General features: G+C 43.4%; 6 non-coding genes across 6 annotated transcripts; all 6 read left to right on the top strand.

Moving 5' to 3' along the window:
* The first annotated feature begins 15,679 nt into the window (after positions 1 to 15,679).
* trnag-ucc (transfer RNA glycine (anticodon UCC)) lies at positions 15,680 to 15,751 on the top strand. The gene has a single exon. It is a non-coding gene; the product is annotated as a tRNA-Gly (tRNA).
* A 1,343-nt stretch (positions 15,752 to 17,094) lies between these two features.
* trnag-ucc (transfer RNA glycine (anticodon UCC)) lies at positions 17,095 to 17,166 on the top strand. Its single transcript has one exon. It is a non-coding gene; the product is annotated as a tRNA-Gly (tRNA).
* A 1,147-nt stretch (positions 17,167 to 18,313) lies between these two features.
* Positions 18,314 to 18,385, top strand: trnag-ucc (transfer RNA glycine (anticodon UCC)). The gene has a single exon. It is a non-coding gene; the product is annotated as a tRNA-Gly (tRNA).
* A 634-nt stretch (positions 18,386 to 19,019) lies between these two features.
* Positions 19,020 to 19,091, top strand: trnag-ucc (transfer RNA glycine (anticodon UCC)). Its single transcript has one exon. It is a non-coding gene; the product is annotated as a tRNA-Gly (tRNA).
* Positions 19,092 to 19,726: 635 nt separating this feature from the next.
* Positions 19,727 to 19,798, top strand: trnag-ucc (transfer RNA glycine (anticodon UCC)). The gene has a single exon. It is a non-coding gene; the product is annotated as a tRNA-Gly (tRNA).
* Positions 19,799 to 20,789: 991 nt separating this feature from the next.
* Positions 20,790 to 20,861, top strand: trnag-ucc (transfer RNA glycine (anticodon UCC)). The gene has a single exon. It is a non-coding gene; the product is annotated as a tRNA-Gly (tRNA).
* The last annotated feature ends 842 nt before the right edge of the window (positions 20,862 to 21,703 follow it).

Here is a 21,703-nt window from a genome sequence, read left to right as displayed (position 1 = left end):
AAATGTGTTTGGACATTTGTTTGAATGTTCTTGCCTTTTATTACAAAATATCAACCGAAGTGGCATTTAATTTTGGGTTCATGTGCACAATACATGTTGTTACTCTGCTAGGACACCCATGTGGACTTGAAGATGAAGATGAGCTGATTTAATTCATTATTTAGATGTTAGAAGATCTTTAAAGAAGGAGCTGCATTATGACTGGATGATTATAAATGAGTAAATGAATGAAGTAATACTTAAGTCATGCTGTCAGAACTATACTGACTGAATATGAATTTAACAGAATAAATTAGTGACGGAATAATGTTATTTGACTTGTTAGGTGAGCATTGTTCATGAAATACATTTACCAAAGGGTATGCAAATTGCAGACACATTTTCCCTCAGGTGACCGCATATACATTATTATTCAAATATTTGTATCATTTAAATTGCATGTATATTGTCATGTAATCGTATTGTTATCGTGTTGAATGGATTGTGACGATAAGAAACAGTACACCTAACAAGTCAAAGAACATTATTCCGTCACTAATTTATTCTGTTAAATGTATGCTTAAAATATATGTTAACAGTGCAGTAAGATGTAATGTGCAGTAGTATGGAGGACCAAACCTGCAATTAAAAATGAATCAATAAATGAATTAATAAATAGATAGATAAATAAATGTGATAATAGGAAAATAAATAAAGGAATAAAAGACTTGATAAAATAAACATGATTCATTTTAATCAAATGTATTTTTGTATATTTTTCCCCTAATTTATAATTTTTTGCTTTTATATTTTAATGTATTTGTATTATTTTTAATTGTATTTATTTATTATTTTATTTATTTGTTTGTTCCATTTATTCTTATATTTATTTATGCATTCATTTATTTGTTTATTTATTTATTCCAATATGTATTTATTTCCAGATTTATTTATTTTAATCTTTATTTATTTTTAATTTTCTGTCTTTAGTTTTATATCTATTCTTACATTTTTTTGATGTGCATGATAATTAGGTTGGTTGGTCTTGCTGACCAAATATAAATATTAATTAACAAATAAATAAAAGCAGAAAATAAATTAAGGGAAATAATACAAAAATTAGTTTGATAAAGAATAAATCATATTTATTTTATCAAGTCGTTTATTCCTTTTCCTATTATCAAATTTATCTTTTTATTTGTTTACATGTTTATTTATTAATTTTTAATTTCTGCGGGTTTGGTCCTCCTATTGTCACGTCCTCGGGTGGATGAAGAAAATGAAGGTAGGCGAAGTTACAAAATAGCAAAGGTTTTATTCCAATAAGTAAATACCCAAACAAACAGAACAGTGTGCTAGTGCACAAACAATAACCAGCAAAGACAAGCGTGAGAGGGGAACTTAAATACACAGATAATGACAAGGGCAACAGGTGACGGTGATGATGATGATGAGGGTGATGAGGCGCAGGTGCAGGTGATGATGACAGGGGATGCTGGGAAGTGTAGTGCAGACAAGGACAGACAGGTGCAGACGAGGACTGTGACATTACTCCCCCCTCCCGGTAGGCATCCTGGAGTCTGTAACGGGAAGGCGGACCGGGTACAGGAGGATGGACTCCAGGATGGACCAGGCGGCCATGGCGGAGCAGGACGTGGGCGTGGCCATGGCGGAGCAGGACTTGGGCGTGGCCATGGCGGAGCAGGACTTGGGCGTGGCCATGGCGGAGCAGGACTTGGGCGTGGCCATGGCGGAGCAGGACTTGGGCGTGGCCATGGCGGAGCAGGACTTGGGCGTGGCCAGGGCGGAGCAGGACTTGGGCGTGGCCAGGGCGGAGCAGGACGTGGGCGTGGCCAGGGCGGAGCAGGACGTGGGCGTGGCCAGGGCGGAGCAGGACGTGGGCGTGGCTGAGCAGACGAAACCTCGGGCGTCCAGGGTGGAGCTGTCGGCCCCTCGGGCATCCAGGGCGGTGGGGACCCTTCGGGCGGCCATGGCGGTGAAGACCCTTCGGGCGGCCATGGCGGTGAGGACCCTTCGGGCGGCCACGGCGAGGGCCTATGGCCCCCCCCAAAAAAATTAAAGGGGAGAGTGACAGAGTCATTACCAGTCTCTGGGCTGGACGGAACCAGCGGTGAAGGGGTCTCTGGGCTGGACGGGACCAGCGGTGAAGGGGTCTCTGGGCTGGACGGGACCAGCGGTGAAGGGGTCTCTGGGCTGGACGGGACCAGCGGTGAAGGGGTCTCTGGGCTGGACGGGACCAGCGGCGAAAAGGTCTCTGGGCTGGACGGGACCAGCGGCGAAGGAAGCTCAGGGCTGGACTGGACCAGCGGCAAAGGAAGCTCAGGGCTGGACTGGACCAGCGGCAAAGGAAGCTCAGGGCTGGACTGGACCAGCGGCAAAGGAAGCTCAGGGCTGGACTGGACCAGCGGCAAAGGAAGCTCAGGGCTGGACTGGACCAGCGGCAAAGGAAGCTCAGGGCTGGACTGGACCAGCGGCAAAGGAAGCTCAGGGCTGGACGGGACCAGCGGCGAAGGAAGCTCAGGGCTGGACGGGACCAGCGGCGAAGGAAGCTCAGGGCTGGACGGGACCAGCGGCGAAGGAAGCTCAGGGCTGGACGGGACCAGCGGCGAAGGAAGCTCAGGGCTGGACGGGACCAGCGGCGAAGGAAGCTCAGGGCTGGACGGGACCAGCGGCGAAGGAAGCTCAGGGCTGGACGGGACCAGCGGCGAAGGAAGCTCAGGGCTGGACGGGACCAGCGGCGAAGGAAGCTCAGGGCTGGACGGGACCAGCGGCGAAGGAAGCTCAGGGCTGGACGGGACCAGCGGCGAAGGAAGCTCAGGGCTGGACGGGACCAGCGGCGAAGGAAGCTCAGGGCTGGACGGGACCAGCGGCGAAGGAAGCTCAGGGCTGGGTTCATGGGCTGAAATGAATGTGTGTGCTGCCCACACACACACAACAGCCATGGATCCCACAAGTAGCACTGCGTCATCCAGAGCTGGCTGGACGGTCTCTGGCTGGAAGGTCTCTGGCTGGACGGTCTCTGGCTGGACGGTCTCTGGCTGGACGGTCTCTGGCTGGACGGTCTCTGGCTGGACGGTCTCTGGGACTATGGCCTTCCTGGCAGCACGTGCTGATATAAGTGGGGGATCGGCGATGCAGGAAACCAGTCCTGGACGTCCATATACCGATCCGGTGGCTGGTTTGATGGTGGGCGTGATGGAGATGGCTGGAGACGGTGATTGTGTGGCAATGTCATCCACCTCACCAATGGTGAAGGTTGAGCCACACAACCACAGCACATGATCTAGGTAACTGGCAAAGGTTCCTGGAAAAGCTGCTGCTGGGGCTTGCTGGTACAGATGACTGTCTAAGCCCAACCAAAAGACAGTTTTAAAGACATCATCTGACCAGCTTACCCCAGCAGAGAGTTCCAGGAACTCGGCGATGTAATCCTCTATAGACAATCCATTTTGGAAAGTGGTGAGTAGAGAGTGAGCTGGGTAAACCGGGTAGAGAAGAATTCCCATGCTGACTCCTTGTTGGGCTGGTTATTCTGTCACGTCCTCGGGTGGATGAAGAAGATGAAGGTAGGCGAAGTTACAAAATAGCAAAGGTTTTATTCCAATAAGTAAATACCCAAACAAACAGAACAGTGTGCTAGTGCACAAACAATAACCAGCAAAGACAAGCGTGAGAGGGGAACTTAAATACACAGATAATGACAAGGGCAACAGGTGACGGTGATGATGATGATGAGGGTGATGAGGCGCAGGTGCAGGTGATGATGACAGGGGATGCTGGGAAGTGTAGTGCAGACAAGGACAGACAGGTGCAGACGAGGACTGTGACACCTATAATGTAATTAATATCAGACACACACATATATTACATTTAAATTAGAAACAAATATATATATATATGTGTACAATTTAATGGTATAATTTAACGTTTTTAATTAGTTAACTTGTTAACTTTTTATATATACATATATACATTTTTAAAGCAATTTAAATAATGAATATTAAATAATGCAAATTTAATAAACAGTACGTGCTCTAAGGCTGCATTTATTCAGTTAAGAAACAGTAATATTATGGAATATTATAGCATTGTAAAATAACTCTTTTATGTATATCACTGATGCTTTAGTATTAACTGTCTTATTTCATTTTGTTACTGTAAGTATTTAAATGCTTATGCTGAGACACTAATGAATACATTCTGATTTCAGAACAGCATCATGAAGAAAACAGTGTTCTTCCCAGGGAAAGTCAAAGTGTCTTTCAGGAAAGGCCCGTCGGGCCATTTACGCCGGGACCCATCAGAAGAGGCAAAAAGAATTAAAGACAACCCTTTACTGCAGGACAAGTCAACACCTCAAAGAGAAGATCTGGTCAAGTTGAACGCCCGTTCTCTTGTGTTACATAGAGGAGGGGATGTCTCTGACAAGCAAGAGGTGTTGGGAGAATGCATTCTTCAGTTCGGCAAGTACAAGGGCAAGTCTTTCAAGTTGTTATTAGAGAATGATGTCAGCTATGCTTTGTACCTGTCCGATAAGGTTGAGGAAGAAGAACAGGCTGGGCAGTGCAACCCAGAGGGTCCATGCAAGGATAGCCTCATTTCCTTTCTTGAGTATTCAAGAAGCTTCAAGGAAATTGAAGATCTTAAACAGTATCTGTCTCAAAGGCCAGATCCAGTGCCAGTTTTGACAGAGGATGACAATACTGTTGGATTTGGATCCAGAGCACAAGACACTTGGAGGAAGATTTGGGATACCAGGGCAGACGGAAATGCTTTCTTTTGTAATGAGGCAGAAGTGTGTGCCAGGCAGCAAAATGTACAATTTGCAGCAGTATCTTTTAAAACAGCAGCAAAAACAGATGACCAAAAACACTCCTCCGATGCCCTCACCATCAGCTTCCGCTGCAAGATGAAGGGGGTGGATTGGAATCCACTGCTGCTTCAATGTATATGTAATGATTGATTATAATTAAGGTATTAATCAATATTTTTCCTTCTAAATATCAAATGAATTGAATGACTTCTCTGGAGATTTTACTTTATTTATATAAGTTACCAGTGTGATTACTGAAATGTTCTTTTCATGTATTCTTTAATGTCTGTATTTGATATCTGAATGCAGTGCTTGCTTATTTAACACAGCTTCCAGAAATGAAATAGGGACTTGTTTTGTGTTTGAGAAAGGTCTTCAATGTGTTTAAACATATAGGGGTCATTGAAGCCAATCGTTTAAGGGGCCATTTCTTTGTTAAAGCCTTTCTTTCCAGTTAGACTAAAGTTTAGCTATCCTTGAGAGAAAGAAGGTTACCCTTAATAACAAACTATCATTTAGATGGAAGTGAATCAATCAAAACTAACTTTAGCTGGAAAAAACATTTTTCAAGAGCCACTATAAAACCAAACCAATCTCTGTTACCTTAAATTATATCTTTATCTCTGTAAAGCTGCTTTGAAACAATCTACATTGTTAAAAGCGCTATATAAATGAGGATGACTTGACTTGACTTGACTTGTATTGTGTTTGAGAAAGGTCTTCAATGTGTTAAAACATATAGGGGTCATTGAAGCCAATCGTTTAAGGGGCCATTTCTTTGTTAAAGCCTTTCTTTCCAGTTAGACTAAAGTTTAGCTATCCTTGAGAGAAAGAACGCATTATCTTGATGTTTTGAGAGGACTCTCCTGTTTATAGTGAGAGCCTGGCCAAATCCAACCTTGGAAAAGCTGTGTGTCGGTGTGTGTGTGTTAGTCTTCTTGGTTACAGGTTAAGGAACCACTGGCATTATTGGAGATTGACTGAGTTGTTGTTCTGGACATGCTGGCGCCCAGCAACCCAAATCTGCGACCTGGAAGGTCATGACGTGCCTAACTTCAGCTGCGTAATCGATGGAGATATGCTTCAGTCTATCTGTATATGTGTGGAAAATTACTGTGTTTATCTATTTCATAGCCAATGAGAATCATTCATCCTGTAAGCAATGACGTAGCTTAGACCTTGGAAATCGTATAACTGCTGTGATCTTTGTAACTGTAAGCGGGGCGGCCTACGAACTCCTGTGCGAGTATTGAAGCTGACTTCTGCTGATGAAACTGCAAACTATCTTCAGTAAATATTTTCTTTAATTTTTTATAATTCTGACTCTGGGTCTTCATTCTTCATATCTGGTTCTGGGTCTTTAACTGTATACCCCTTACAGTTTGGTGGAGGATGCGGCGGGCAATCATTCCGTGGTGACATCTCTGGCAAATCAACACACAAGGTAGTAAGCTTTTATTAATTGTTAGGGCTGTCAGACTGGAAGAGATTTTGAAGGAGAGCGGGAGAGCCTTCACTCCGATGAGGCGAGTGGAGGAGTAAGTAGCCTTCACTCCGATGAGGCGAGTGAAGGAGTAAGTTGTAGGCATACTGCTGAGAGGATAAGAAGTCGCTGAGAGCGTCGTTAAGGGTAACGGCAGCAGACAGCGCAAGCGAAGCGTGCTCTGTGTGGGCCCCGCTGGGCATTAATGGTGTAGCACCACCCCAGCAGAGTACGTCCCTGGACGGGAGGTCCAGTGGCACCGTAAACCTGCTCAATCTCTTCCATCTCAGATAGGGGATCCCCGAATTTAGTGAATCAGGCAGTTAGGGATACCAACAAAAATAGGGTTGTTTGCCAGGGATGCATCAGGAACGATCCCGAGAGAGAAAAAAAAAAGAAAAAAAAAGTTGTGACCCAAATTGGCATGGACCAGTATATGTAACTGTGATTTTGGAGTATACTCTGCAGTTTCATCACGGAGAAGCCAAGCTGTGTTGTTCAAAGATCGCCGCCTCCATTTCTGCAATGACTTCAGGTGAGTTTGAACTGTTATTAAGATATGGCAGACAAACTGAGTAACTTGATCAGTAACCTGAACAGTCCTGAAACTAATAGTGAGACAGAAAAGAGCGAACGCTGTAAGCAGCTGTGCTCTGAAGCCCTCACTTCAGAGAAATTTGCAGAAATTATTAAGTAAATGGTTGTCTTGATAAGTTTTGCTTCTGTTTGGAAATTTAAACAACAACTTGACTGGCTACAAACAAACAAAGAAACTGAAAAATTAAAATGTTGAGCCTTGTATTGCTTACGATGATTACAAAAAGCAAGTATATTAAATTATGGGTCGAAGATCATTTCCTTGGACAAGTGTGACTAAAGTTAAACAGACACTTTGTGAAAACAACTTAGAATATTTTGCAGCTTATGACAATTAATGTTCTGCCAATAATAATGATGAAGATTATGATTGGGCTATTATGATTAAATCAGCCACTGCTGGACTGTAAAAGAATACAGAGAACTGCTTATCAGCTCGGTTTGGATTCCTGAATGGGACACACTGCTTCAAGGGTGTGCAGTAAGTTGGAGCCGAGAGTGTTTTAATGGTGGTCATCAGGACCATTTAATACGTAACTGTAAATGCCCACCGAGAAGGTGTTTAAAATGTGATAAAATGACAACACATTTTTGGTAATAATATTGGTTTGAAAGTAGATCAGTGTTTAAATGACGACAGTGACATTTTTCGTCTGAGAAATAAGAGATAAAAAGGTCAAAAGATTGAAGTCTTAAAGTGAATCCTTTTGAAGAAAATATCTATAATAGTAATTTCTATAATAGTAATTTTTATAAGTGAATTGATGAATACAGGTTGATGTAAAATTAATGACTCCAACAGATGTGAGTTGCAAAATATATCAAAGTAACTAAAAGGATGATTGTGTTGTAATTAAACATTTTAAAAAGGTTTTAGATGATATAGAGAGACTAATCTCACAGATGATTTACAATAACTGCAAAAGTATCACAAGCAGAGAGTGCTTGCCTCGTCAAACTTATAGTGTGAATCCTAATTGGAGATTGATAAACTCCAAGAGAAAACTAAAGTCAAATATTAAACTATGGTTGAGAACTTGACAATTAAAATTGAGATTGAGAAATGTGAAACGTTATTGAGAACTAGAATAATTATTTTTATGTAAGAACAAATAAGCAGAAGTAGTAGGCTACTGAATTAACAGTTGCTAAATGTAAAATGTGTAGAAAGGCATCTGATTAAACAAACAGCTTGAAAAGTTGACCATGAAAGAGCTAGAAGCTGATATTTTGCTTTCAAAAGATAAGTCTGCTATTGGCTGTAATGAAACAGTTCGCTTATCTAAATCTGATGTGTGCTGTGGCTGAAACAGCCAGTGCGACAGAGACTCAATCTGAATGGAAATTTGTAATGTCTAGATTCCCTGACGTGGGCAAAAGACAACTTTAAAACTATGTTTATTTGAAAACACATGTAATTTCTGGCAAAGATGCCTTAAGCTGGGATAGAGTTAAAAGATGGTAGATAAAAGTTTGATGTTAGAAGTATATGAGAGAGCAGTGTACCAGTCTTGAATGCCTCTCTCTCATTCAATGTCAGCTAAAAGCTGTTATCTGAGCCTGTGTCATAAGTGATAATAAGCTATTTATAGTAAAGCACAGTGTTTCAGTTGAAAACCATAGACACAGAGATGTTAAAAGAAATCATTACCATTCAGAGGGCAATTTGTATTTAAATGTTAAAAATGTTAAAAGTAAAACTGAATTACTTTAAAGAAGTCTTTAAAATAATACAGACCTTAAACGATAGAGGTGACATTTTGATTAGCGTATTTTAGGACCAGTAACAACTTTGTCTCATTTAGTCTCCACCATTCAGGACCGATGGCTCCGGCTACAGATGAAGAACACTGAATGTACGGTTGTGATCTAAATTCACTGAGTATAGTCTAAGTAGCTAGGTTGCTGCTTTTAAGATAGTTAATGGATTTAAGTGATTAAATACTGTTGTTATTAACCTGTCTCCCTGTGAACACTATTAGGCAATCGGAATGGCTCTGGTGACTCTTGAACGTGCCTTTCCTAAGCTCCAGAAAACAGCTGAGTTCTGTTGAAGAAAACTGATTGTATTGGGAAAGAGCGGTCACCAGTGTGTACGTGTGTACGAGTGGCTACTCAATGACGGGATGATCTTCCTGGCCAGGGGACAGCCTAACGCAGGGGGTCACGAACATTGGGCACCTCCGGATGGAGGTGTTATTTGTGAGAAAGGTATGAGAGTTGAGCGCTGATTACTGGAGGCCACCGGGGTCAGCAGAGCATTGAGAAGTGAGATGCGCTGTGAGGTTAAAATTAATGTTAAGGCAGTCTGACCCAGAAATGTGAGTTCCTCTATACCACTCACCAGAAACCGCATTGATTGTATGGCTTGTTTTTCATTGTGACAAGTGTCTGCAACTATGCCAGGGGACGACACCCTGAAGAGAAGAAAATTAAAGATAAATAGCTAACGGGAGTGGGCTTTCAGGAGCCAGCTGATTCCATGAGTTGATTGCCATTATTTGCTGCGGAGACAGTAACAAAACTTAATTATATGAGGGACATGATGTTGGTTGCCATATGGGCAAGTAAAATGTATAGAAGAGTTAATGTTGAGCTAATATGTCTATAACATAGTTTTAACTCCTGAAGGTCGTTAGGCATGGTGGTGGCTAAAGATGAAGACAGGCTTTTGTAGGTTTGAGAAGAGTCTGGATAACAAAGGTGAATGGTAAAAGGTTAATGTAATAAATTTAATATTACATTTTGTCTAAATTACAGTCTTAGGAGGCTGTTGAAAAGATTATTTGTTTATGGCGCTTTTCCATTACCAGTACCAGCTCGACTCGGCTCGACTCGCCTCGGCTCGCCTTGACTCGGCTCGCTTTTCGCTCCGTTTTCCATTGCAGATAGTACCGCCACAAATAGTACCCGGTAGTCATAGCGAAGCCGCAGGAAACTGCCGTGACGTATTCTTATACGCGACACACATCCGCTACCCACACACACAGGACAATGGGGGAAATCGAGTATATGCTGTTTTTGATCCTCGGGATGTGGCTGTTTCTCACAGCAAGAAGACAAACGTTGTTTCATGAGAGGCTGAGGGCAGAAAAACGAAACACTGCTGAAAAAAACAGGAGAGTTTGGGAATTACTACAGAGTTCAGACTACGAGACGAATCCGGTTGTTCAAAGCCGACGCAAGAGGGTAAGTTATGCTAACATAGCTAACGTTTGCATATGTGTAAATACTATACTATATGCAAAGTATTTAATCAACTTTATAGCTACCAGTATTACGTACTAAAATGTGCATGGTTTATGTGTTTCAGATCTGTTTAGCTTTGCAAAGTCGCCGCGGCAAACCGTCTGTTTGGGCTTTCAACCGAGCTACCGAGTGGTGGGATGTTATTGTTCCTGGTTTCACAAACGCGCAATGGGTTCAGAACTTCAGAATGTCGGAAGAAACATTCATATATTTGTACAACAAACTGCGTCCAGTGATGGAGAGACAAGGTCCTTCAAGGTGTTGTAGATGGAAAAGGACTGTTCTGGAACGTGTTTGCAGGACTGCCTGGCAGCTTGCATGATGCTCGTGTTTTAAGACTGTCCACATTGTGGGAGTTGGCCAGCCGTGGCAACCACTTTCCAGCTTACACCAGGAATATTGGTGGGGTGAATGTTGCCTACTACATCCTGGGAGATTCTGCCTATCCCCTGCAGAACTGGCTCCTAAAGCCATTCACTGACACTGGACGGCTGACAGTAGAACAGCAGATCTACAACAAGAAAATATGTCGAGCACGGGTAGTGGTTGAAAACGCTTTTGGTAGACTGAAGGGAAGGTGGCGTTGCCTCATGAAAAGAAATGACTGTGATGTTACAATCGTGAAATCTATGATTCTTACTTGCTGTGCTTTGCATAACCTTTGTGAGAGTCATGGAGAGGACTATGACGATGACTGGGATGCACCTGCAGCAGCAGAGCCTGTGGTGCCAGTGGCACAGGGTGTTGAGGAGGAGGGCAGACATGTACGGGAGGGTCTGATGCGTTATTTTAATTGCTAAATAAATACATTATCATTAAATATGTTGTCTCTACTGTTTTTCATTAAAGGTTATCACAGTATAAAATCTGAAAATACTTGTTTAAACCCTTGTAAAAAGGCAAACCATCCAAAAAATACATAATGATCTGGATGATCACACGATCTGGATGAGCTCACAGATACTGTAACATCATATATAAGTTTCTGTGAGGATACATGCATTCCTACCAGGACATTCTTATCATTTACTAATGATAAACCATGGTTTACTGGGAAACTCAAACACCTTCGTCATGCCAAAGAGGATGCTTACAGAAGTGGGGATAAAATCTTGTATAACCAGGCCAGAAACAGACTGACAAAGGAGATCAGAGTTGCTAAAAGGAACTACTCTGAAAAACTGAAAAACCAGTTTTCATCCAACGACCCATTATCAGTCTGGAATGGCCTGAGGAACATCACCAACTACAAGTCACCATCCCCCCGATCTGTGGACAATCAACACCTGGCTGACGATTTAAATTCATTTTATTGCAGGTTTGAAAAGCCCTCATTCACACCACACACCGGCTCTAACCTGCACTTCACACATTCACCATCACCTCCTGCAATCCCACTCCCCCCTCCTGCCATCCAACCTGAGCTTAAGGTCTGTGTGGAGGACGTGAGCTGAGTCTTCAAAAAACAGAAGACTAGGAAAGCCTCAGGCCCAGACGGCATCTCATCTGCTTGTTTAAAAGCCTGTGCTGACCAACTGGCCCCGGTCTTCACACAGATCTTCAATAGATCATTGGAGTAGTGTGAAGTTCCCTGCTGCTTCAAACGCTCCACTATCATTCCTGTCCCCAAAAAAACCAAAATCACTGGACTTAATGACTACAGACCTGTCGCTCTCACGTCTGTGGTCATGAAGTCGTTTGAAAGACTGGTGTTGGCCCACCTGAAGGACATCACTGGACCCCTGCTGGATCCCTTTCAGTTTGCTTACAGAGCAAACAGGTCTGTGGATGATGCAGTCAACATGGGACTGCATTATATCCTGCAACATCTCGACAGACCTGGGACTTATGCAAGGATCCTCTTTGTGGACTTCAGTTCTGCCTTCAATACCATCATGCCTGATCTTCTCACAGCCAAACTGACCCAGCTCTCCATACCATCCTCGATCTGTCAGTGGATCTCCAGCTTCCTGACGGACCGGCAGCAGCGAGTGAGACTGGGGAAACACACATCCAGGACTCTCACCACCAGCACTGGCGCCCCTCAAGGGTGCGTTCTCTCCCCACTGCTCTTCTCCCTGTACACTAATGACTGCACTTCTAAAGACCCCACTGTCAAGCTCCTGAAATTTGCCGACGACACCACTGTCATCGGTCTCATCCGGAACGGTGACGAGTCTGCTTACAGACTGGAGGTTGAACAGCTGGCTGTCTGGTGCAGTTACAACAACCTTGAGCTGAACACGCTCAAAACAGTGGAGATGATCGTGGACTTCAGGAGGAACAGCCCAGCACTCCCCCCACTCACCATCATGAACAGCACTGTGGAAGCAGTGGAGTCATTCAGGTTCCTGGGCACTATCATCTCTCAGGACCTGAAGTGGGACAATCACATTGACTCCATTGTAAAAAAAGCCCAACAGAGACTGTACTTCCTTCGCCAGCTGAGGAAGTTCAACTTGCCACAGGAGCTGCTGATTCAGTTCTACTCAGCCGTCATCGAGTCTGTCTTATGCACTTCCATCACTGTCTGGTTTGGTTCAGCTACCAAATCAGACATCAGGAGACTACAACGGACAGTCCGGACAGCGGAGAGGATCATTGGTGCCCCCCTGCCATCCCTCCAGGACCTGTACTCTTCCAGAGTGAGGAAGAGAGCAGGTAAAATCATCACTGACTCCACTCACCCTGGACACCACCTGTTTGAACTGTTACCGTCAAGACGGAGACTCAGATCACTGGCCACAAGAACATCTCGGCACAGGAACAGTTTCTTCCCACAGGCCATTTCCCTTCTGAACAGTTAACACACCTCCCAAGGCATATGCCTTTAAGTGCAATACTCCCACTGTTTAGTGCAATATCCTACAACTCAGGTGATACTTATACTAAGTGATACTTAGTATTATGTTTCATGTTTCTTGTTGTATTTGTATATGTCCACTGGAAGCCTCAGCACCAAAACAAATTCCTTGTGTGTGCAAGCACACTTGGCAATAAAGCTCTTTCTGATTCTGATTCTGATTCTGAAAAAAGACACTGTTTGTAATAAGTTTCAAAAAGGTTTTATTTAAACACGCATACAAATAGAAAAAAATATAATATTAATATAAATTCACACATCCAACTATATACATATGTTACATGTAGTGCAAACATTAAATTAAAATAAACAAAGGGGTTTCAGTCCAGGGGCGGTGGAACAGCATCCCGCCGGTTCAGTGCCTGGACAAGCTGGCTCAGGGTTCCCAGAAAGGCCTGGTTGAAGGACGACATTGCAGCCATCTCCTCTCTCCTTAAAGCCGCTTCTAGTTCTCGGGCATGTGCTGCATCATCGAGTGCCATCTGTAAATGGCGCTCCCGCTGTGCCCGGTTCAATTCCAGCTGCTCGACATCCGATGTCTGCATCTCCCTCAGGACAGTCAGATGCTCCTGTTCCCTCTTTCGTTTCCTCCGTCCTGGCCAAAAAAATAATTACAATGAATGAGTTATAAAGAAAAACGGACAAGTCACGTTTCATTCAAAGGTTGTGTGTGTTGTAAATTGTTCACATGTATTATCATTACAGCTTCTACATAAAAAAAGACAAGCCCACAACTTACTATTACTTATATAGTATATAACGACTTAACATCTGAGTAAATGTATTTAATGTATTTATTAAACATCTATTTTAGTAAATGTCAACTTTAAAATACCATGTGTACAGTATAGGTGTACGTCTGGAAAGTTATAAAAATACTGAACAGGTTTATTAATGAATCCTGCATTCCCATAACTGGGAATGCTTCCTGTTGTTATTCAAGTACGTTTACGTTATATTAATGAGTTATTGATACGATTAATGATATATTAAAAAGTGTGTACAGATTCACAGACAACAGGCTAGAAGAGTTTACTTTTTCTCCAATTATACTAACCGGTTGCCGGTGTCGACGCTGCTGCGGGTCTCGGTGTCGACGCTGCTGATCTTGTTGGTGTCGATGGTGCCGCTGGTTCCGGTGCCGACGTGGCATCAGTGGGAGTCACTGAACCATTCTCGCTCGTCGAAAAGGAATCTAGATAGAAAGATCATACAAAAGTCAACACAATACGAAAATAGCAATGGCAGATAGTTAGCGGTAGCAGCAATTGTTATCTGCGACACAAGTTTACAGTCTTCGATGTTATAAGTGAGCTTCAGCTTTTCAAAAGCCAGCCTACAGAAAACAAAACTCTCAAGCAGAGTGCACCTACATGATTAATGTAATGTAAATTTTAAACACTTACCATCCTCCAACAGCGACTCCAACAAACTGGTGGCCGAGTCAAGTCCACCCTCCCTCCCGTTGCTCGGTGGTCTATGGCCGTAGATACCGTCCATCTGTTCGTACCACTTCCAGCTTTTTCGGTTTGAACCACTGCGGCCGTTGTGGTCCTTTACAGCTCTGTAGTCACTTTTCAGTTTTTTTAACTTTTCCCTACATTGCTGGAAAGTCCTGTTGTAGCCATGTGGGGACAGCAGTGCGGAGATTTCTTGATAAACTTTTTCGTTCCTCGTTGCCCCATCTAGCTCTCGCTGGATCCTTTCTTCGGCAACCAAACATAGGAAAGTCTGCACCTCCTCGTTTGACCACGGCGTATTCTTCCGAGTTGCCATAATAGTAAGTTTAGAATATCTGGGCAAACTATTTAAAAATGGCGGGGTTATTCTCTGGTTATTCTGGATACTCCGTCTGCCGCGTGCAATGATGACGCAGTGAATAGTGACGATTCTCTCTGACCAATCAGCAGTCGGCATTGTATTACGTCACATTTTAGTATCGCCTTAGCTCGCTTAGAACCTCGCCGGAGGTGGTACGAAAAAAAGTACCCGAAAGCAGGTACAGGTACAACTTTTACACAGTGGAAAACCAAACAAAGGCGAGTCGAGTCGAGCCGAGCCGAGCCAAGGCGAGCTGGTACTGTGTAGTGGAAAAGCGCCATTAGAGAGAGAGAGACTGTCTGAGTGGAGGCAGGGATGGTAACTGTGTCTGTCTTTCTGTTATCGGCCTGCTAGAGTAAGCTGAAGCAAAATAGTGATAATGAACCAAAATCCAGCTGACTTTTCTAAGATCAACTGAATAATGAACAGACATGCTTTGAAACTGGTTAAGAGACCATGTAAAATTAGGTAAAAGCTACAGTAAAATGTGAAGTTTAAAATCTTACTTAAAATTTAAATCTTTTTAGAGATGATATAATGAAAAGCGAACATTAAAAATGAACAGTTAAAATATGTGTCTAATATGTGTGTGTGTGATGGTGACTGCACTCTATGTCTTGTATGTGTTAGTTTGGGGTACTATTATTTCCTGATTTTGAGGATATTGTGTCATTAACCTCTTGTTTTTTAATATGGTGCCTGGTAGGTCAGGTCAATAAGTTCATGCAATTTTTTTAAGTGCCAGGTCCAAACAAAGAGAGTTTCAGTTCATCTGCACCTGCCAGCTGCTAAAGTATTGCAAAAATTATTGCTGACCGCAGAACAGGGCTTCCGGTCTACATCCAACAGTCTTGCGTTGGTGGTATAGTGGTGAGCATAGCTGCCTTCCAAGCAGTTGACCCGGGTTCGATTCCCGGCCAACGTATCACATTTGTTAATTAAAGACCTTGATTACGAGCATTCTTGCTATGGGTTCGATTCCTGGGTCTGTCCATTCTTGCTGTATGCGTTGATTCCCGGCCAACGCATTGCATTTTTCTCAACCTGTCTTTAAAACAGTCGTCCGAGGCCCCTTGCCAACTTCTCCTGCAACTCGTTTGCTGGAGCAAAACATTTGTTAAGGTCTTTTGGCAGCAGTACAGGACTGGATCTCCCCGTCGGGGAATCGAACCCCAGTCTCCGCGTGACAGGCGGAGATACTTTCCACTATACTAATAAAGAGTTGCAGAGACAGGTAGTTGTATCCGATCAGCACGGCTTCCAGGAACAGCGTCATGCGTCATTTTAGCTCAACGCTTCACAGAAGCCAGTGAATCCAAAAAATAATCTAATACCGTTTAAATATGAAGTGTCTGTATAAAAAGTGTTACATTATTAAATTAGAGACCCTTTTTTTTAATATGGTGCCTGGTAGGTCAGGTCAATAAGTTCATGCAATTTTTTTAAGTGCCAGGTCCAAACAAAGAGAGTTTCAGTTCATCTGCACCTGCCAGCTGCTAAAGTATTGCGAAAATTATTGCTGACCGCAGAACAGGGCTTCAGGTCTACATCCAACAGTCTTGCGTTGGTGGTATAGTGGTGAGCATAGCTGCCTTCCAAGCAGTTGACCCAGGATCGATTGCTGGCCAACGCATCACATTTGTAAATTAAAGACCTTGATTACGAGCATTCTTGCTATGGGTTCGATTCCTGGGTCTGTCCATTCTTGCTGTATGGGTTCGATTCCCGGCCAACGCATTGCATTTTTCTCAAGCTGTCTTTAAAACAGTCGTCCGGGCCCCTTGCCAACTTCCCTGTAACTTGTTTGCTGGAGCAAAACATTTGTTAAGGTCTTTTGGCAGCAGTAAAGGACTGAATCTCCCCGTCGGGGAATCGAACCCCAGTCTCCGTGTGACAGGCGGAGATACTTTCCACTATACTAACAAGGAGTTGCAGAGACAGGTAGTTGTATCCGATCAGCGCGGCTTGCAGGAACGGCGTCATGCGTCATTTTAGCTCAACGCTTCACAGAAGCCAGTGAATGCAAAAAATAATCTAATACCGTTTAAATATGAAGTGTCTGTATAAAACGTGTTACATTATTAAATTAGAGACCTTGTTTTTTAATATGGTGCCTGGTAGGTCAGGTCAATAAGTTCATGCAATTTTTTTAAGTGCCAGGTCCAAACAAAGAGAGTTTCAGTTCATCTGCACCTGCCAGCTGCTAAAGTATTGCGAAAATTATTGCTGACCGCAGAACAGGGCTTCCAGTCTACATCCAACAGTCTTGCGTTGGTGGTATAGTGGTCAGCATAGCTGCCTTCCAAGCAGTTGACCCGGGTTCGATTCCCGGCCATCGCATCACATTTGTAAATTAAAGACCTTGATTACGAGCATTCTTGCTATGGGTTCGATTCCTGGGTCTGTCCATTCTTGCTGTATGCGTTCGATTCCCGGCCAACGCATTGCATTTTTCTCAAGCTGTCTTTAAAACAGTCATCCGAGGCCCCTTGCCAACTTCTCCTGCAACTTGTTTGCTGGAGCAAAACATTTGTTAAGGTCTTTTGGCAGCAGTACAGGACTGGATCTCCCCGTCGGGGAATCGAACCCCAGTCTCCGCGTGACTGGCGGAGGTACTTTCCACTATACTAACAAAGAGTTGCAGAGACAGGTAGTTGTATCCGATCAGCGCGGCTTCCAGGAACGGCGTCATGCGTCATTTTAGCTCAACGCTTCACAGAAGCCAGTGAATCCAAAAAATAATCTAATACCGTTTAAATATGAAGTGTCTGTATAAAACGTGTTACATTATTAAATTAGAGACCCTTTTTTTTTAATATGGTGTTGTAGGATTACAAATTTTATTTAAATATTTAATTTAGATTTCCAATACAAAAGTATTTTATATTGAGAAAGTTTATAAATGATGAGACCAGGAAATCTCTGCAAACGGTAGGGGTTCCCAGCAGGATATTCCTGACTGTCCCATCTCAGTGCGAGAAGGCTAGGCTTTTCCTGTTCTCATTGTTTTACCGGGTGAAGAGTCATGCTGAGCAAGTTTGAACACCTGCTATTTTATTACTGAGACCATTTGTCTTGGAGTTCTTATCTCAGTGCGAGAAGTCCTGCACCGTTCTGTTCTCATGTTTCAACTCATTTACATGCTTTGTTCCTCACAATGTAATCCCTCCCCCTTGAAATGTATATAAACTACAATGTAAAGTTCCCTTAGTTAGACGATGTTGGAATGACTGCAGCTACCGACAAACAATAAAGAACTTCTGCTTGGAAAACTTCTACTGTCTCCTGGTCTGAGCTTCTAACTTTTCTACAAAGAAAAAGATCACTACAGTGCCTGGTAGGTCAGGTCAATAAGTTCATGCAATTTTTTTAAGTGCCAGGTCCAAACAAAGAGAGTTTCAGTTCATCTGCACCTGCCAGCTGCTAATGTATTGCGAAAATTCTTGCTGACGGCACAACTGGGCTTCCAGTCTACGTTCAAAGGCCTGCGTTGGTGGTATAGTGGTGAGCATAGCTGCCTTCCAAGCAGTTGACCTGGGTTCGATTCCCGGCCAACGCATCACATTTGTAAATTAAAGACCTTGATTTCGAGCATTCTTGCTATGGGTTCGATTCCTGGATCGATCCATTCTTGCTGTATGGGTTCGATTCCCGGCCAACGCATTCCATTTTTCTCAAGCTGTCTTTAAAACAGTCGTCAGGGCCCCTTGCCAACTTCCCTGTAACTTGTTTGCTGGAGCAAAACTTTTGTTAAGGTCTTTTGGCAGCAGTAAAGGACTGAATCTCCCCGTCGGGGAATCGAACCCCAGTCTCCGCATGACAGGCGGAGATACTTTCCACTATACTAACAAGGAGTTGCAGAGACAGGTAGTTGTATCCGATCAGCGCGGCTTGCAGGAACGGCGTCATGCGTCATTTTAGCTCAACGCTTCACAGAAGCCAGTGAATCCAAAAAATAATCTAATACCGTTTAAATATGAAGTGTCTGTATAAAACGTGTTACATTATTAAATTAGAGACCTTGTTTTTTAATATGGTGCCTGGTAGGTCAGGTCAATAAGTTCATGCAATTTTTTTAAGTGCCAGGTCCAAACAAAGAGAGTTTCAGTTCATCTGCACCTGCCAGCTGCTAATGTATTGCGAAAATTCTTGCTGACGGCACAACTGGGCTTCCAGTCTACGTTCAAAGGCCTGCGTTGGTGGTATAGTGGTGAGCATAGCTGCCTTCCAAGCAGTTGACCTGGGTTCGATTCCCGGCCAACGCATCACATTTGTAAATTAAAGACCTTGATTACGAGCATTCTTGCTATGGGTTCGATTCCTGGATCGATCCATTCTTGCTGTATGGGTTCGATTCCCGGCCAACGCATTCCATTTTTCTCAAGCTGTCTTTAAAACAGTCGTCAGGGCCCCTTGCCAACTTCCCTGTAACTTGTTTGCTGGAGCAAAACTTTTGTTAAGGTCTTTTGGCAGCAGTAAAGGACTGAATCTCCCCGTCGGGGAATCGAACCCCAGTCTCCGCATGACAGGCGGAGATACTTTCCACTATACTAACAAGGAGTTGCAGAGACAGGTAGTTGTATCCGATCAGCGCGGCTTGCAGGAACGGCGTCATGCGTCATTTTAGCTCAACGCTTCACAGAAGCCAGTGAATCCAAAAAATAATCTAATACCGTTTAAATATGAAGTGTCTGTATAAAACGTGTTACATTATTAAATTAGAGACCTTGTTTTTTAATATGGTGCCTGGTAGGTCAGGTCAATAAGTTCATGCAATTTTTTTAAGTGCCAGGTCCAAACAAAGAGAGTTTCAGTTCATCTGCACCTGCCAGCTGCTAAAGTATTGCAAAAATTATTGCTGACCGGAGAACAGGGCTTCCGGTCTACATCCAACAGTCTTGCGTTGGTGGTATAGTGGTGAGCATAGCTGCCTTCCAAGCAGTTGACCCGGGTTCGATTCCCGGCCAACGTATCACATTTGTAAATTAAAGACCTTGATTACGAGCATTCTTGCTATGGGTTCGATTCCTGGGTCTGTCCATTCTTGCTGTATGCGTTCGATTCCCGGCCAACGCATTGCATTTTTCTCAACCTGTCTTTAAAACAGTCGTCCGAGGCCCCTTGCCAACTTCTCCTGCAACTCGTTTGCTGGAGCAAAACATTTGTTAAGGTCTTTTGGCAGCAGTACAGGACTGGATCTCCCCGTCGGGGAATCGAACCCCAGTCTCCGCGTGACAGGCGGAGATACTTTCCACTATACTAACAAAGAGTTGCAGAGACAGGTAGTTGTGTCCGATCAGCGCGGCTTCCAGGAACAGCGTCATGCGTCATTTTAGCTCAACGCTTCACAGAAGCCAGTGAATCCAAAAAATAATCTAATACCGTTTAAATATGAAGTGTCTGTATAAAAAGTGTTACATTATTAAATTAGAGACTCTTTTTTTTAATATGGTGCCTGGTAGGTCAGGTCAATAAGTTCATGCAATTTTTTTAAGTGCCAGGTCCAAACAAAGAGAGTTTCAGTTCATCTGCACCTGCCAGCTGCTAAAGTATTGCGAAAATTATTGCTGACCCCCAGTCTCCGTGTGACAGGCGGAGATACTTTCCACTATACTAACAAGGAGTTGCAGAGACAGGTAGTTGTATCCGATCAGCGCGGCTTGCAGGAACGGCGTCATGCGTCATTTTAGCTCAACGCTTCACAGAAGCCAGTGAATGCAAAAAATAATCTAATACCGTTTAAATATGAAGTGTCTGTATAAAACGTGTTACATTATTAAATTAGAGACCTTGTTTTTTAATATGGTGCCTGGTAGGTCAGGTCAATAAGTTCATGCAATTTTTTTAAGTGCCAGGTCCAAACAAAGAGAGTTTCAGTTCATCTGCACCTGCCAGCTGCTAAAGTATTGCGAAAATTATTGCTGACCGCAGAACAGGGCTTCCAGTCTGCAACCAACAGTCTTGCGTTGGTGGTATAGTGGTGAGCATAGCTGCCTTCCAAGCAGTTGACCCGGGTTCGATTCCCGGCCATCGCATCACATTTGTAAATTAAAGACCTTGATTACGAGCATTCTTGCTATGGGTTCGATTCCTGGGTCTGTCCATTCTTGCTGTATGCGTTCGATTCCCGGCCAACGCATTGCATTTTTCTCAAGCTGTCTTTAAAACAGTCGTCCGAGGCCCCTTGCCAACTTCTCCTGCAACTTGTTTGCTGGAGCAAAACATTTGTTAAGGTCTTTTGGCAGCAGTACAGGACTGGATCTCCCCGTCGGGGAATCGAACCCCAGTCTCCGCGTGACAGGCGGAGGTATTTTCCACTATACTAACAAAGAGTTGCAGAGACAGGTAGTTGTATCCGATCAGCGCGGCTTCCAGGAACAGCGTCATGCGTCATTTTAGCTCAACGCTTCACAGAAGCCAGTGAATCCAAAAAATAATCTAATACCGTTTAAATATGAAGTGTCTGTATAAAACGTGTTACATTATTAAATTAGAGACCCTTTTTTTTAATATGGTGCCTGGTAGGTCAGGTCAATAAGTTCATGCAATTTTTTTAAGTGCCAGGTCCAAACAAAGAGAGTTTCAATTCATCTGCACCTGCCAGCTGCTAATATATTGCGAACATTCTTGCTGACCGCACAAGAGGGCTTCCAGTCTACATCCAACAGTCTTGTGTTGGTGGTATAGTGGTGAGCATAGCTGCCTTAAAAGCAGTTGACCCGGATTCGATTCCTGGACAACGCATCACATTTGTAAATTAAAGACCTTGATTACGAGCATTCTTGCTATGGGTTTGATTCGTGGTTCTGTCCATTCTTGCTGTATGCGTTCGATTCCCGGCCAACGCATTGCATTTTTCTCAAGCTGTCTTTAAAAC

Source organism: Siphateles boraxobius, unplaced genomic scaffold (assembly GCF_051911475.1).
Source record: "Siphateles boraxobius isolate OS27281-9 unplaced genomic scaffold, OSU_SipBor_1 6, whole genome shotgun sequence".
Taxonomy (NCBI): domain Eukaryota; kingdom Metazoa; phylum Chordata; class Actinopteri; order Cypriniformes; family Leuciscidae; genus Siphateles; species Siphateles boraxobius.
Note: the sequence above shows the minus strand (reverse complement) of the source record. Positions and strands in the feature narration are given on the sequence as shown.